The sequence below is a fragment of the Macrotis lagotis genome, chromosome 6, assembly GCF_037893015.1.
Source record: "Macrotis lagotis isolate mMagLag1 chromosome 6, bilby.v1.9.chrom.fasta, whole genome shotgun sequence".
In the NCBI taxonomy this organism is placed as follows: Eukaryota; Metazoa; Chordata; class Mammalia; order Peramelemorphia; family Peramelidae; genus Macrotis; species Macrotis lagotis.
Genome location: NC_133663.1, coordinates 42,206,849 through 42,219,177, shown reverse-complemented (window position 1 = coordinate 42,219,177; position 12,329 = coordinate 42,206,849). Strand labels below are relative to the sequence as shown.

Genomic DNA, 12,329 nt, shown 5'->3' with positions numbered 1-12,329 from the left:
TTTTTTTTACTTTTGATGAAAATAACAAAAAGTGAAAGCTATTCATTTATTTTTTTTTATGGTTGAAACTTCCCTAATGCTGTTTCCCATTGTGAAAACACCCTCTACACTCAAAGGCAGTGTTGTGTGCCTTTCATATCAAAACATCTGCCACAACAAAGAATGTGACTGAATAGACTGAGAGGATAAATACAAAGCATAATAAATGGCCTTAATACTTTAAAAAATCCCATGGCATCAAAACTAATTTTGTGCAACTCACTTTGATTCTTCAATAGCTCTGTGATGTTACTGAAGTAGACACTCCCCCCCAGCTGAGCAGATTGCAATCCATCTCTATTTCCTCTTCCTGTGCATCTCTTGTCCAAGACCTCCCAGAAACCTCCTCCCAATAGGCCTTCCTCTCAATTTCTTGACATTATGTGACCCCCCCTCCCCGTATTGTAGCAAGCAGGCTGTCCATTGGGTTGCCTTCTCTGACTAGGCATCTCTCTGATGATAATCTTGATTCTGTTTCTCTCATATGGCTCTTCATTTGACACATGATATAGCCTACTCTCTTCTGCCAAGTTCTCTACTAGTGCCTTTGGGGTGACCTGTAAATTGAATTCTTTAGGCACTGGAGATTCTGTGGCTTGCAGCCATTTAGCATCAATAGATACAGTCAATTAATTTCTCAGTGGCATTCCAGATCTCTTCTTGTATTCAATTTTGGGTCTAGTTCATTGTCTATCCACTGTGTTTGAATAGTTCACTATTTTTGGGAAACCAATTATTTTACTCAAATCTTGTGTCTAGGCCTGCAAAGATCGAAAGAATGCAAAGAGGCTCATGCAAAGAGTAAAATGCCAAATGGGGAAAAAGGTCAATTATTTCTCTATTTGGGCTCTAGGCCTTCCACTGAAGTCCTTCTCTAAATCCTCATCAAAGTATGGAGGGGTCCCTGGGTTCTTGAATGGCTGTTCCCATGGAATATATTTTCTTGGTAACATCTTGATCCAATTAACCAAGTTCAGAACCAAATTCAACCCAAATTAGCTGCAGGGGCCAGGCAGGACAACTCTCAAAGATCGAGTCATGATCATCGAGTCAAGGGGTTCTTTGTTGCTACTTTGGCAGCAGTCTGGTGAAGCATGTGGATCCCTTCTCAAAATAATGTTTTTAAATGCATAAAATATATATGGGAATTACAAAGGAGACCAATAAATTGAAATAATTATTAATTTAAAAAATAAGCTCACAAATCATAGGTTAAGATCCCTTGATCTAACAGATCCCTGAGAACTTGTAAACTGTGATTGGGGGGGGGATGGAGAAAGGGAAAAGGAACCTTAATGAAATCATAGATCCTTGAAATACAGAAAGGTAAGGCTATTTGATCCTACATAGCTAGAATTCTCATTAATCTTCATTTTTTAAAACTTTGAGTTCCAAATTCTCTATCTTTCTTTCTCTCCAACACTCCCCTCCCCATTTTGAGAAGGCAAGCAATTTGCTAAAGGTTATACATGTATAATAATGCAAAATATTTCCATAATTTCATAGACTATCAATAAACCCATATGTTTCTTAGATGAAAAGTCCTCATACAATAATAAATTTAGAGTTGGAATGAATTGTAGAAGATCATCAAGTCTATCTCCTCAGTATTAGTGTATAAAAAAATTAAAGTCCAGAGGTCACACAAGTAGCAAATTCTCTAAAGACCTTGGATACCAACTGCACTACTTTTTCCTTCATACCATTATTTAGTCAGAGGTCTATAGGATATGATCACTATGTTTCAAGAATTATGGAAATAATGAAACATTATAGGCAATATCAAAGACTAGGAATAAGAGTGATGGAATCTGATCTTAATATATGGTTCAAAGATGTCAAAATATAATGGCACAAAGACCGTCTTTAGAATCAGAAATCCTACTCTTTTGTTAAACGAAAGAGGTTATAGAACTAATATAAGAGGGAGGTAGACATGAAATTTATCTTTTCAGTGATATTCATATATGGAATCAAATAATTTCAAAGGTAGAAGAGACCTCAAAGGCCTACCAGTTCAACACATGCTTGACCAAAAATCTCCATTGTGACACACCTAACAAGTGGTCATCCTTCCTTTGCTTAAAGACCTGGGAGAGAGATTCAGGACTGAATGAGGCAGCCCACTCCATTTTTATAAAGCACTAATGACTATAAAAAAATTCCTTCCATAAAGTCAAAAACCCTCTGAATTTTCCCCTGATTATTTTTAGTTCAGTCATCTAGGGCACAACAATCCAAATTCTTATGCAAAATATCTTTTGAAATTCTTGAAGATGCCTATCATGTTCCCTCTGATTTTCATTGGACATTATTTTGAGTTATTTCCCCTTATTCTCTCTCCCATTAGGAGAGGACATTTTTTAGAAGTTTGTCAATATCCTTCCAAAAATGTGGAAGTAAAATAATATTTCACACATTGTCTGACCAGTACATGTATAGTACAGTGGAGAATAAGAGTCGACTTTGCACTAGATGTTTTGCTTCTCATATTGCAGCCTAGGATTTCACTAGTTTTGAGGTTTGAGGGAAACTTCATGTCCTACTGTTCACTTATCTTGAGTTTATAATCCATTAATAATCTTATTCAAATAAATAATCTCTTGTCTAGACAAATATAGGAAATGAAATTTAAACACATTCTTTTCTCTCCTCTCTTCTCCCTAATTCTTTCACTTTCTGAACATCATTTATTGTTCTAGTGGAAATCATGCAAAGTCAAACACCTGAGTCATTCCCCACACCAGCCCTGCTGAGGAAGAGAACCAAGATTCAGTTAACCAGCAGTTTCATTTCAAGCCCCGAAAGATGACAATCACCAATATCTTTCAATTTGGGGAGGGCAAGTGGGAGTAATTGTTCATAAAGCTGCAGGAGCCACATAAAACCAATATCACAAAACAGAACTCTGAAGACTCCAACAATCAAGTCAGTCATTCTGGCAAAAGCCTTTATTGGTCATCTGCAGGGTGTAGAGCTCTGTATCCAGACCTGTCTTCCTCAGATATAGTTGAAATAGCTCATGCAGTTTGGGCTGAGAAGAAACAAACAACACTCATGGGGCTCCATTTCATAAATCACCCTGCTGGGCATTGACTGGCGGCTTGCGGCCCTTCCTAAAGCACATTTCACATCCCTGGGGTATGCTGAGTCCGAGCTCTAATGTAAAATATAAGAACATCACGTGAAGTGTTTATTATGGCTGTTTTCCTATTGCCACTGCCTAGGAAGCCTCATGCAACAGAAGCTATATACCTCTCATCTTTATGAAACTTAAAATTTAAATGTATTTCTAACTAAAGCACAATTTAAAAAGGAACCTCAATCAAGACTTTTCAAGAAGACCCATCTCAGGTCAGACTGACTGATTTAGTTGCATGTTAGATACCTTCTGAAATTAATATGAGCCAGTACTATACATTATGAAGTAAGGACCAACTTCATTAGCACACAAAAATCCATGATATAGTCAATCACTTACCTGGTTTCCAATTTATTGGCAGAAACACTTGAAGAAGATTCAAAAGTCACATAGAGAATAAGAAAACAAGTAGTTTTTTTCTTTCTAGCAAAGTGAATTGAATTATACATCCTTTGAATCTGGAAGTTTCTTTTGCAGATGGCAGTTTCAGATTTCAGGTGATCTTTTCTGCAGAGAGATATGGAAGTATATTTCAGTAGCAATCCATTATCAGATAAGAGTAAGAAAAATTACTCCCAAATGGCCCTGAATGGTTTACCACTACTTTACCAATTGAAGTTGATTTTAGACACATATTCATTCATTCAATCAATTTACCAATATTTATTAAGTTCTGCTGGTATGAAGGATAAAGACTTAGGCATGGAGAGATCACACTCTAGTAAAAGGATAAGACATAAACAAAAACAACATGTGATTTTGTCAGAGTAAAAAATCCCTTTGCCAAGGTAAATCATAGCTTCAATAAGTTCTTTTTTTTAAGGTTTTTGCAAGGCAAATGGGGTTAAGTGGCTTGTCCAAGTCCATGCAGCTAGGTAATTATTAAGTGTCTGAGGTCGGATTTGAACTCAGGTACTCCTGACTCCAGGGCTGGTGCTCTATTCACTACACCACCTAGGCACCCCCCCCCCCCCATGATAAGTTCTTTAGAATTGCTGGAGATGTTAAATAGCTCGACCTGGTTTTACTACCAAATAATTGTTAGATGTCTTCCTAAATTCACATTCAGTCCTTTATCCACTACCTTAAGACATAAACTTGAAGAATTTTAATATACAATATTACCTGTTGCCTACATAGATACTGCTAAGAGATGTTGCTTTATCAGTCAGTTTTGCTAAACTGCTTTTCTTTGTCACCAGGTGTATATGGGCATCTATGCTGGGTCTGTTAATGACTGTAGTATCAAAACAAAAGGCATTAATAAAATTTTAAAAGGGGGATGTATTTTAGAAAAATGAAAATCAAATGCTTTTATTCATATAAATACTAAAATTAGAAATGGCTGTAATCTGTAACTGATCAACAATCCTCTCTATAGTATCCCCAACAAGAGGCTAAAGACCCAAAGTTTCTGAATGAAGTGGAAATGCTGGAAGAGCCTATATCCTGGTGTATGGTCTATTAATCTTTTACTAGCTTCCTTTCTAACTTGAAATTGATGATTCTTTTGACTTAACCCCTAACAGTGTCCTAAACATTTTTTTGGATTGGATCTGTGATTTCAAGAGTAGAGAGGAAAAATCTCTCTCTCCCAATGCAGTTTAGCACCTGCTCTATAAATATAGAGACTTACAAAATCTTCTGAGGGTACTGAGAAATTGGGGATTTGCTTGTGATCATACAGCCAATGTGCTTCAGAAGGAAGACTTTATGACTCTGAAGCCAGTTCTCCATCCACTCCACCACAATGATACTATTATTTACACAACAAGCACTGAATAAATACTTTCTGGGTTGAATTGGATTGAATCCGCATTTTATATATGGAGAAACCAAGACTCAGAGAATTGTGAATAAAATAATGGCATCCCTAGGACTTAAAAACAGATTTTTGGATTGGGAATCCATTGATCTTTTTCTGCTTTATATTGGCAAAGCATATAAGATTTTGGAATAAAGTGAATCCATGAAGAATCTAGGATTTACAGTGCATACATTGTTGTTCCTAGTTTGAGGGTTCACCCAACATCATCACAGTGTGGTGAACAAAAGATCATGCATAAGAGAAATGAGAAACTGGCCCTTTCTTTGTTAGCTATGGAACAGTCAGGACAACTTTACTGGATGAATATCATTACTTCTGTATTGTTTGTACATTTTAATATTTCCCTGAACCATTCTTAAGCACTAAGTATTCTTTACCAGAAATTGTCAGTCAAATATCATGTCTGGGTCATAGAAATGCTTCCAATTTAACTTCCACATCTTGTACACAAGACTTTTGAAAATGATAGGAGGAGAATAGTACAACCAATAGTACAACCAATAATGAGACAAATTGTTTGTCAACAGTTCCAGTGTACATATGTAATATGTACATATATATGTATACACACATAACAACCAAGAGGATATTTTTGTTCATATCCAGTCTAATGGCCATTGAAGACCCTTCTGATTATGAAATAATTCTATGATTTTTTCACAATTACACAGAATGTTCTGGAGAAGATTGATGACAAATAAGGAAAATTATAGTGTTTTTGAGTATAATAGAATTTAGCTGAATATTTTCCAAAGAAGTGGTTAGGTCTTAGTTATCAATTTGTTTTGTCATAGACTATGTGTCAATGAAGAACTGTCTTTTAATGACAAATTATCCTGGAATTGATCCTGATGCTTTCCCAGGAAGTGATGTTAATCAAGAAATCTAGAGTTTTATGAAAGACTACTTGATCCTGTTTTTCTCCATGATAGAATACATTTCATTGATGAGAGATGAGCAACTCTACCTTGATGGCTGCTTCATTTCCATCAATGCTTTGTAACTGGTGTAGATTAAGGCCTGTTCAGAAGGAGCTTAATAAAGTAGTTGAATGTCATGTTGCATAAAGAAAGTAGAGTAAGATATGGGTTGGTTCACTATAATCCATTTCAGGAATGATAATCAATACGGGAAAGTAAGTCTTTTTTCATGCTCAATTTTGTTCCATTTTTTTTTTTGGCAAGACATTAAATGGCAATGGAATATTTGCACTTTAAAATGTGCATTTATTTTTCAAGATTGCACTCGGGATCTCTCTGAATTGTGCTGTCCAAATACTTGCATATATTAATTGACAACACTTATACAGAAATTACTACCAATTTATGCCTTCTGTCAGCTTAAAAGCATATTATTGAAAAATGTTTTTGAAGCCCATATCAGAGCCATAAGAAGTAAAAGGGTAAAAAAGGCACTAAGTCAGCATATTTAATTTCAATTCCCAGCTACATTGCAGGGTATAATGCAGGAATTAGTCATCATACTCAGAACGGAGGACTAAAAGGTTTTTCATGGTTGATAATCCAAGTATGCAAGAACCTTGACAGGGCTCCAAGAACGATCCCAGTGGATCATACATAGAAGAACAGCATTGGACTAATCCCTAAAGGAAACCAGTAGGGAGTTGACTTCAAAAAGTATCAAAGACTTAAAGAAAATATAGTTAGAATTTATAGAATGATTTTAGATTTGAAAAGTTTTTAACATTTTATCTGAATAAATTCTCATAATAACCTTGTAAAGCAGCTTTTTTTATCCCTGTTTTACAATTGAGGAAAATGAGAAATTAACTGATTTGTCCAGTGAACATAGGGGTTTGGGCAAGATTTCAGTTCAGGTCTTCCCACCTTTAAATCCAATACTGTTCACTTCACTATCTTTTTTTTCTCTTTCTTTTTCTCCTTCTTTCCTTTCCCTTTTCTTTCCTTCCTTCCTTCCTTCCTTCCTTCCTTCCTTCCTTCCTTCCTTCCTTCCTTCCTTCCTTCCTTCCTTCCTTCTTCCCTCTCCCCCCTCTCTCTTTCTTTTTTCTCTCTCCCTTCTACCTGTCCCTCCCCATGATAGTGAGTAACCTAATATAGCCTATGCATGTAAAATTATATTGAACACATTTCCACATTGATCACAATGACTTCACCATCTTTTGACAGAAAACAATACTAGTTTTAACTTCCACGATATGCAAAAAAAGGAAAGCAGCCCCCCCCCCCCAAGTAGAGATTTTCATTTATTTCTATTCCTTTCTGGAAGCATGAGGAACAGACATGAAAAATGAGAGACATTGTAGAAAGCATTAAGAAGGATAGTTTTACTGCTAATATTAAACTATCAAATACCTTGAATTTGCAGACAACATATTTTTGAAATAAAGACAATTTCACTCAGAACTGATGATGTCAAAATCCACATTTCAAGATACAGAGTCTGAGAAATTCTTAACTGAAAGGAGCTTCACTGAATAAAAAGACTCATTTAACTAAAAATAAAAGATATGTCACTTCACAAGAGATACTGAAGGGCATGGGGATGAGGGAACACAAAATCTGGAGGTATGAGTTCCAGGGCAAGAAGAAAACTGCCTCTAAATGGAGGTACCTTCTAAATATGGCTCGTTCTTCCAATCCTATGCCATGTACCAGGACATCTAAGTGATGTTGAAGATGTCCAGGTGTGTTATAGGGAATGCTTTACTCCTACTCAGGTTTGTTTTAGTTTTTCCAGTTGATGTACCAGTCCTGTATCACAGATAGGGAACTCAGACGGGAAGAATTCAGAAATTGGGAGACTTGTACCAGGTAGGAGAAGGGGGCCTGGCTAGATCAGAGATCATCTATTGGAGAAAGGCTAAGCCCCCCCAAACTAGGCAAAAGCAGAGTTATAGAATTTGAAATGGGTAAAGGATGGCCTACACCATTTAATCTAACCCACTCACTTTATAAACAAGAAAATTAGGATGGTGAGATAATAAGATCATAAGATTAAGAAAGACCTTTGAGGACATATAGTTCAAATTCCATTTTTTACAGGGATCCTGAGATAAAGTGACTTGTTTAAAGTGACTTGTCCACACAGCTAGCAAACAGTAAAGCTGGATTAAAGGAGATGAGATGACATCAAAAAATGAGCAGTCAGGCAGCTAGTTATTATCACTAACACACAGCTAGTAGATCTACTAATCTAGTTATTATCACTATCACAGAGCTAATACATCTACTAATGTATTTAGTATAATAAAACACAGCTGGGTATAACAATGCATCTAGTTAAAATCACTAACATACAGCTAATTAGCATACTAGTTAGTGGTTAGTTCACTAATGCTGCTGGTTAGCATTGCTAGCACAGCTAGTTGTATCACGAATACAGCTAGTTAGTCATCTGATACACCTAGTTAGTACCACTAGCAAGTTAATTAATATACTAATGTAATTAGTTAATATCACTAATGCAGTTAGTATCACTAACACACTTAACTGTATCATCAATATACTTAGTATCACTAACACACAACTAGTTGGTATTTTTTTCTTTAGGTTTTTCCAAGGCAAATGGGGTTAAGTGGCTTGGCCAAGGCCACACAGCTAGGTAATTATTAAGTGTCTGAGACTGGATTTGAACTCAGGTCCTCCTGATTCCAGGGCCAGTGATTTATCCACTGTGCCACCTAGCTGTCCCACAAGTTGGCATTTCTAATGCAGCTAATTAATATTACTAACAAAAAGTTAATTAGTATACTAATACATTAGCTAATATCACTAATGCAACTAGTTAGTATATGAATATAGCTAGTTAGCATCACTAACACACAGCTAGTTGGTACTCTAATGCAGTTAGGATCACTAACACATAGGAGCAGCTAGGTGGCACAGTGGATAAAGCACTGACCCTGGAGTCAGGAGTACCTGGGTTCAAATCCGGTCTCAGACACTTATTACCTAGCTGTGGCCTTGGGCAGGCCACTTAACCCCATTTGCCTTGCAAAAAACCTAAAAAAAAGGATCGCTAACACATAGCTAATTAGGATCTCCAACACCCAGCTAGTTGGTACACTAATGCAGTTAGCTAGAATCACTAACATATAGCTAGTTAGGATCACTAACACACGGCTAGCTGGTACACCAATGCAGTTAGCTAGAATCACTAACATATAGCTAGTTAGGATTGCTAACACATAGCACATAGCTAGTTAGGATCACTAACACACAGCACATAGCTAGTTAGGATCACTAACACACAGCTCATAGCTAGTCAGGATCACTAACACACAGCACATAGCTAGTTAGGATCACTAACACATGGCTAGCTGGAACACCAATGCAGTTAGCTAGAATCACTAACATATAGCTAGTCAGAATCACCAACACACAGCACATAGCTAGTCAGGATCACTAACACACAGCACATAGCTAGTCAGGATCACTAACACACGGCACACAGCTAGTCAGGATCACTAACACACGGCACATAGCTAGTCAGGATCACTAACACATGGCTAGCTGGTACACCAATGCAGTTAGCTAGAATCACTAACATATAGCTAGTCAGGATCACTAACACACAGCACATAGCTAGTCAGGATCACTAATACACAGCACATAGCTAGTCAGGATCACTAACACATGGCTAGCTGGTACACCAATGCAGTTAGGATCACTGATATATAGCTAGTTAGGATTACTAACACACAGCTAATTGATTCACTAATGCAGTTAGGATCACTAACGCATAGGATCACTAATGAAATTATTTTTACTAACACAGCTAGTTAGTGACTCAGTTTCTTGTACATGGTCGTTTTCATTACATCATTCTACCTTCTTTTTATAGTATACTCTTCAATGACACAGCTGATAAAAAAAATATTCTGGATATTTCAAATCGCCAGGCAATCAGCATGCACCTACTATGTGCAAAGCTTTGTGCCAAGTGTAGAGCGATAATGACAAAAAATGAAGCAATGATTGCTATTCAGGAGCTTGCAGTCTCCTCACAAGCAATGACAGATTCAGGGGCTGGTAGAGACAGTGTAAATCAGCTCACAAGTGTAGACTTAAATTTTCAGTATGATCTGGGCAAGCGCTACACATTCTGACTGGATTTATTGTTTTGTTGATTGTTCAGATTTAAGAAAGTGATGGAGAAAATGGCAATAGTGCAGATTAAGCTTAAAGGGGGTGACCTACCTGAGAGATCTGGTCAAACAATTACTAGCACATTCCTGCAAATAAGTAAATACAACATCTATAAAGAGAAAATATAGACATTTCTTTGGGATGGGGAGAACATGAACAAGAGGTTGGGAAGGGGGAATCTAGAAAAGTGAAAGTTATTATAAAATCAAAATGTCATAAAATCACATTATTGGAACAAAAAAAGCACATTGGGGGAAAGAGCAACATTTAAATAAAATGCCTATACTTTTCAATAACCCAAGTAATAGTTGATAGAATGTCATATTTTTACAATTTTCTCCATGGAAAAGCAATATCAGTATAGAGATCAGTGACCCTCTTTCCAGAACATGCACTTACTAAGTAGGTATTTGCTTCCTGAAAGAAGGTTATCTCCTCTTTTGACTATCATCTTTTCCTATTCCAATAAATCTCACTTTCATCATGAAAATGTAGCCAATTCTAATAGGGAGTCCTCCATGCAATATTACCTCTGATCAGAGTGATTATGTGACGAAGTCAAGTTCAAAAAAGATTGCCCAAATTGATGATGCCAGGGAAAGAGGCACTGAACAGCTCTGTCCACAGATTGGCTATTGCTTTTCAAACATGTTTTATGAAATAGCAGTACTTTGAGAAAGCACGACATTTGAGAAAGCTAAAAGCATACAATCTTTTCCTTTATTGGACAATGACCCAAGAAAATGTTTAGTGTGTGCAGGAATAGTGCAGATTCCCAGAGGGTTGGGATACAGGAGGTGTTAAAATGTAAAAGAAATATGTGAGAAAAGTCATCTCTTCTGATTAAGCAGTTGCATTACTGGACATATATCCCAAAGTGGTAAAAGACAGAAAGATTACACCTATACCTAAATATTCACAGCAACACTTTTTTTCTTTTTTATTAAAGATTTTATTTATTTTGAGGTTTACAATTCCCCCCCCTAATCTTACTTCCCTCCCCCACCCCCACAGAAAGCAATTTGCCCATCTTTACATTGTTTCCATGTTGTAGATTGATCCAAATTGAGTGTGATGAGAGAGAAATCACATCCTTAAGGAAGAAACATAAAATATAAGAGATAACAAAATCAGACAATAAGATATCAGGTTTTTTCCCCCTAAATTAACGGAAAGAGTCCTTGGACTTTGTTCAAACTCCACGGTTCTTTATCTGAATACAGATGGTATTCTCCATTGCAGACAGCCCAGAATTGTGCCTGATTGTTGCAATGATGAAATGAGTGAGTCCATCAAGGTTGATCATCACCCCCATGTTACAGCAACACTTTTTAAAGGCAGGTAGGGAGTGAGCGTAAAATCATTACAGGATTCTTTAATTTGTATTTCTTACTTTACAAATTGCTTGTTCAAACCCTTTTGTCATTTATCTTTTGGGAAATGAGTCAGTATTTTATAAATTTGAAAAGAGAGAGAAAAGCAGAGAAGGAAAAATGTGGACTAATATCAACTATTTGTGATGAACATTTTATAAATGTTTTAAATAAGATATGAATAAGTAAATTACAACAACATATTAGAAAGATTGTACATTATGACATGATTGGATTTTATACAAAGAATGCAGTATTGGTTCAGCAGAAAGACAACCATAATTATAATAAATGATGGTAATAATATAAATAATAAAAAGTATGTGATTATCAATAGATACTGAAAAGTCTTTTGAAAAAAGTCAACAAATGTTCTCCTTTTTTAAAAATCTTAAAGGCATAAGAATAAGTGGACTTTTCTTAATATTATCAAAGATATATTATTATATTCAAGAGTGGCACAGAAGATAGAGCACTGGACTTGATGTAGAGAAAAGCTAAATTCAAATATTACCTCAGTACTTAGTATTATGTGACCCTGCTATATTTCTTCACCAAAGCTGGATGTTAAGACAAAATGAGTTAATATTTGTAGAGCTGTGTACAACCTTGAAATGCCATATAAATGCTAGATATTATTAATACTAGTTGTCATATGTAATAGAGGAAACATTAGAAATCTTCCCAGTAAGACCAGAGATAAGTCAAGAATTCCACTTAGAAAATCCTAAAAGTCAATACAAATTATCTGAAAGAATTAAAAAATTCAGAAAAGTTACAGGACATAAAACAAATCCACACAAATCATTGACATTCTT

At 36.0% G+C, this 12,329-nt stretch overlaps 1 long non-coding RNA gene across 4 annotated transcripts in view; it reads right to left on the bottom strand.

The window, feature by feature from the left end:
* LOC141490761 (uncharacterized) overlaps window positions 1-12,329 on the bottom strand; it is a 733,557-nt gene that overhangs the window by 187,789 nt on the left and 533,439 nt on the right. For all 4 annotated transcript variants that reach the window (XR_012469329.1, XR_012469327.1, XR_012469330.1 and 1 more), the window contains one exon: window positions 3,521-3,688. This is a non-coding gene — a long non-coding RNA (uncharacterized LOC141490761). The remainder of the gene's footprint in view (window positions 1-3,520; window positions 3,689-12,329) is intronic.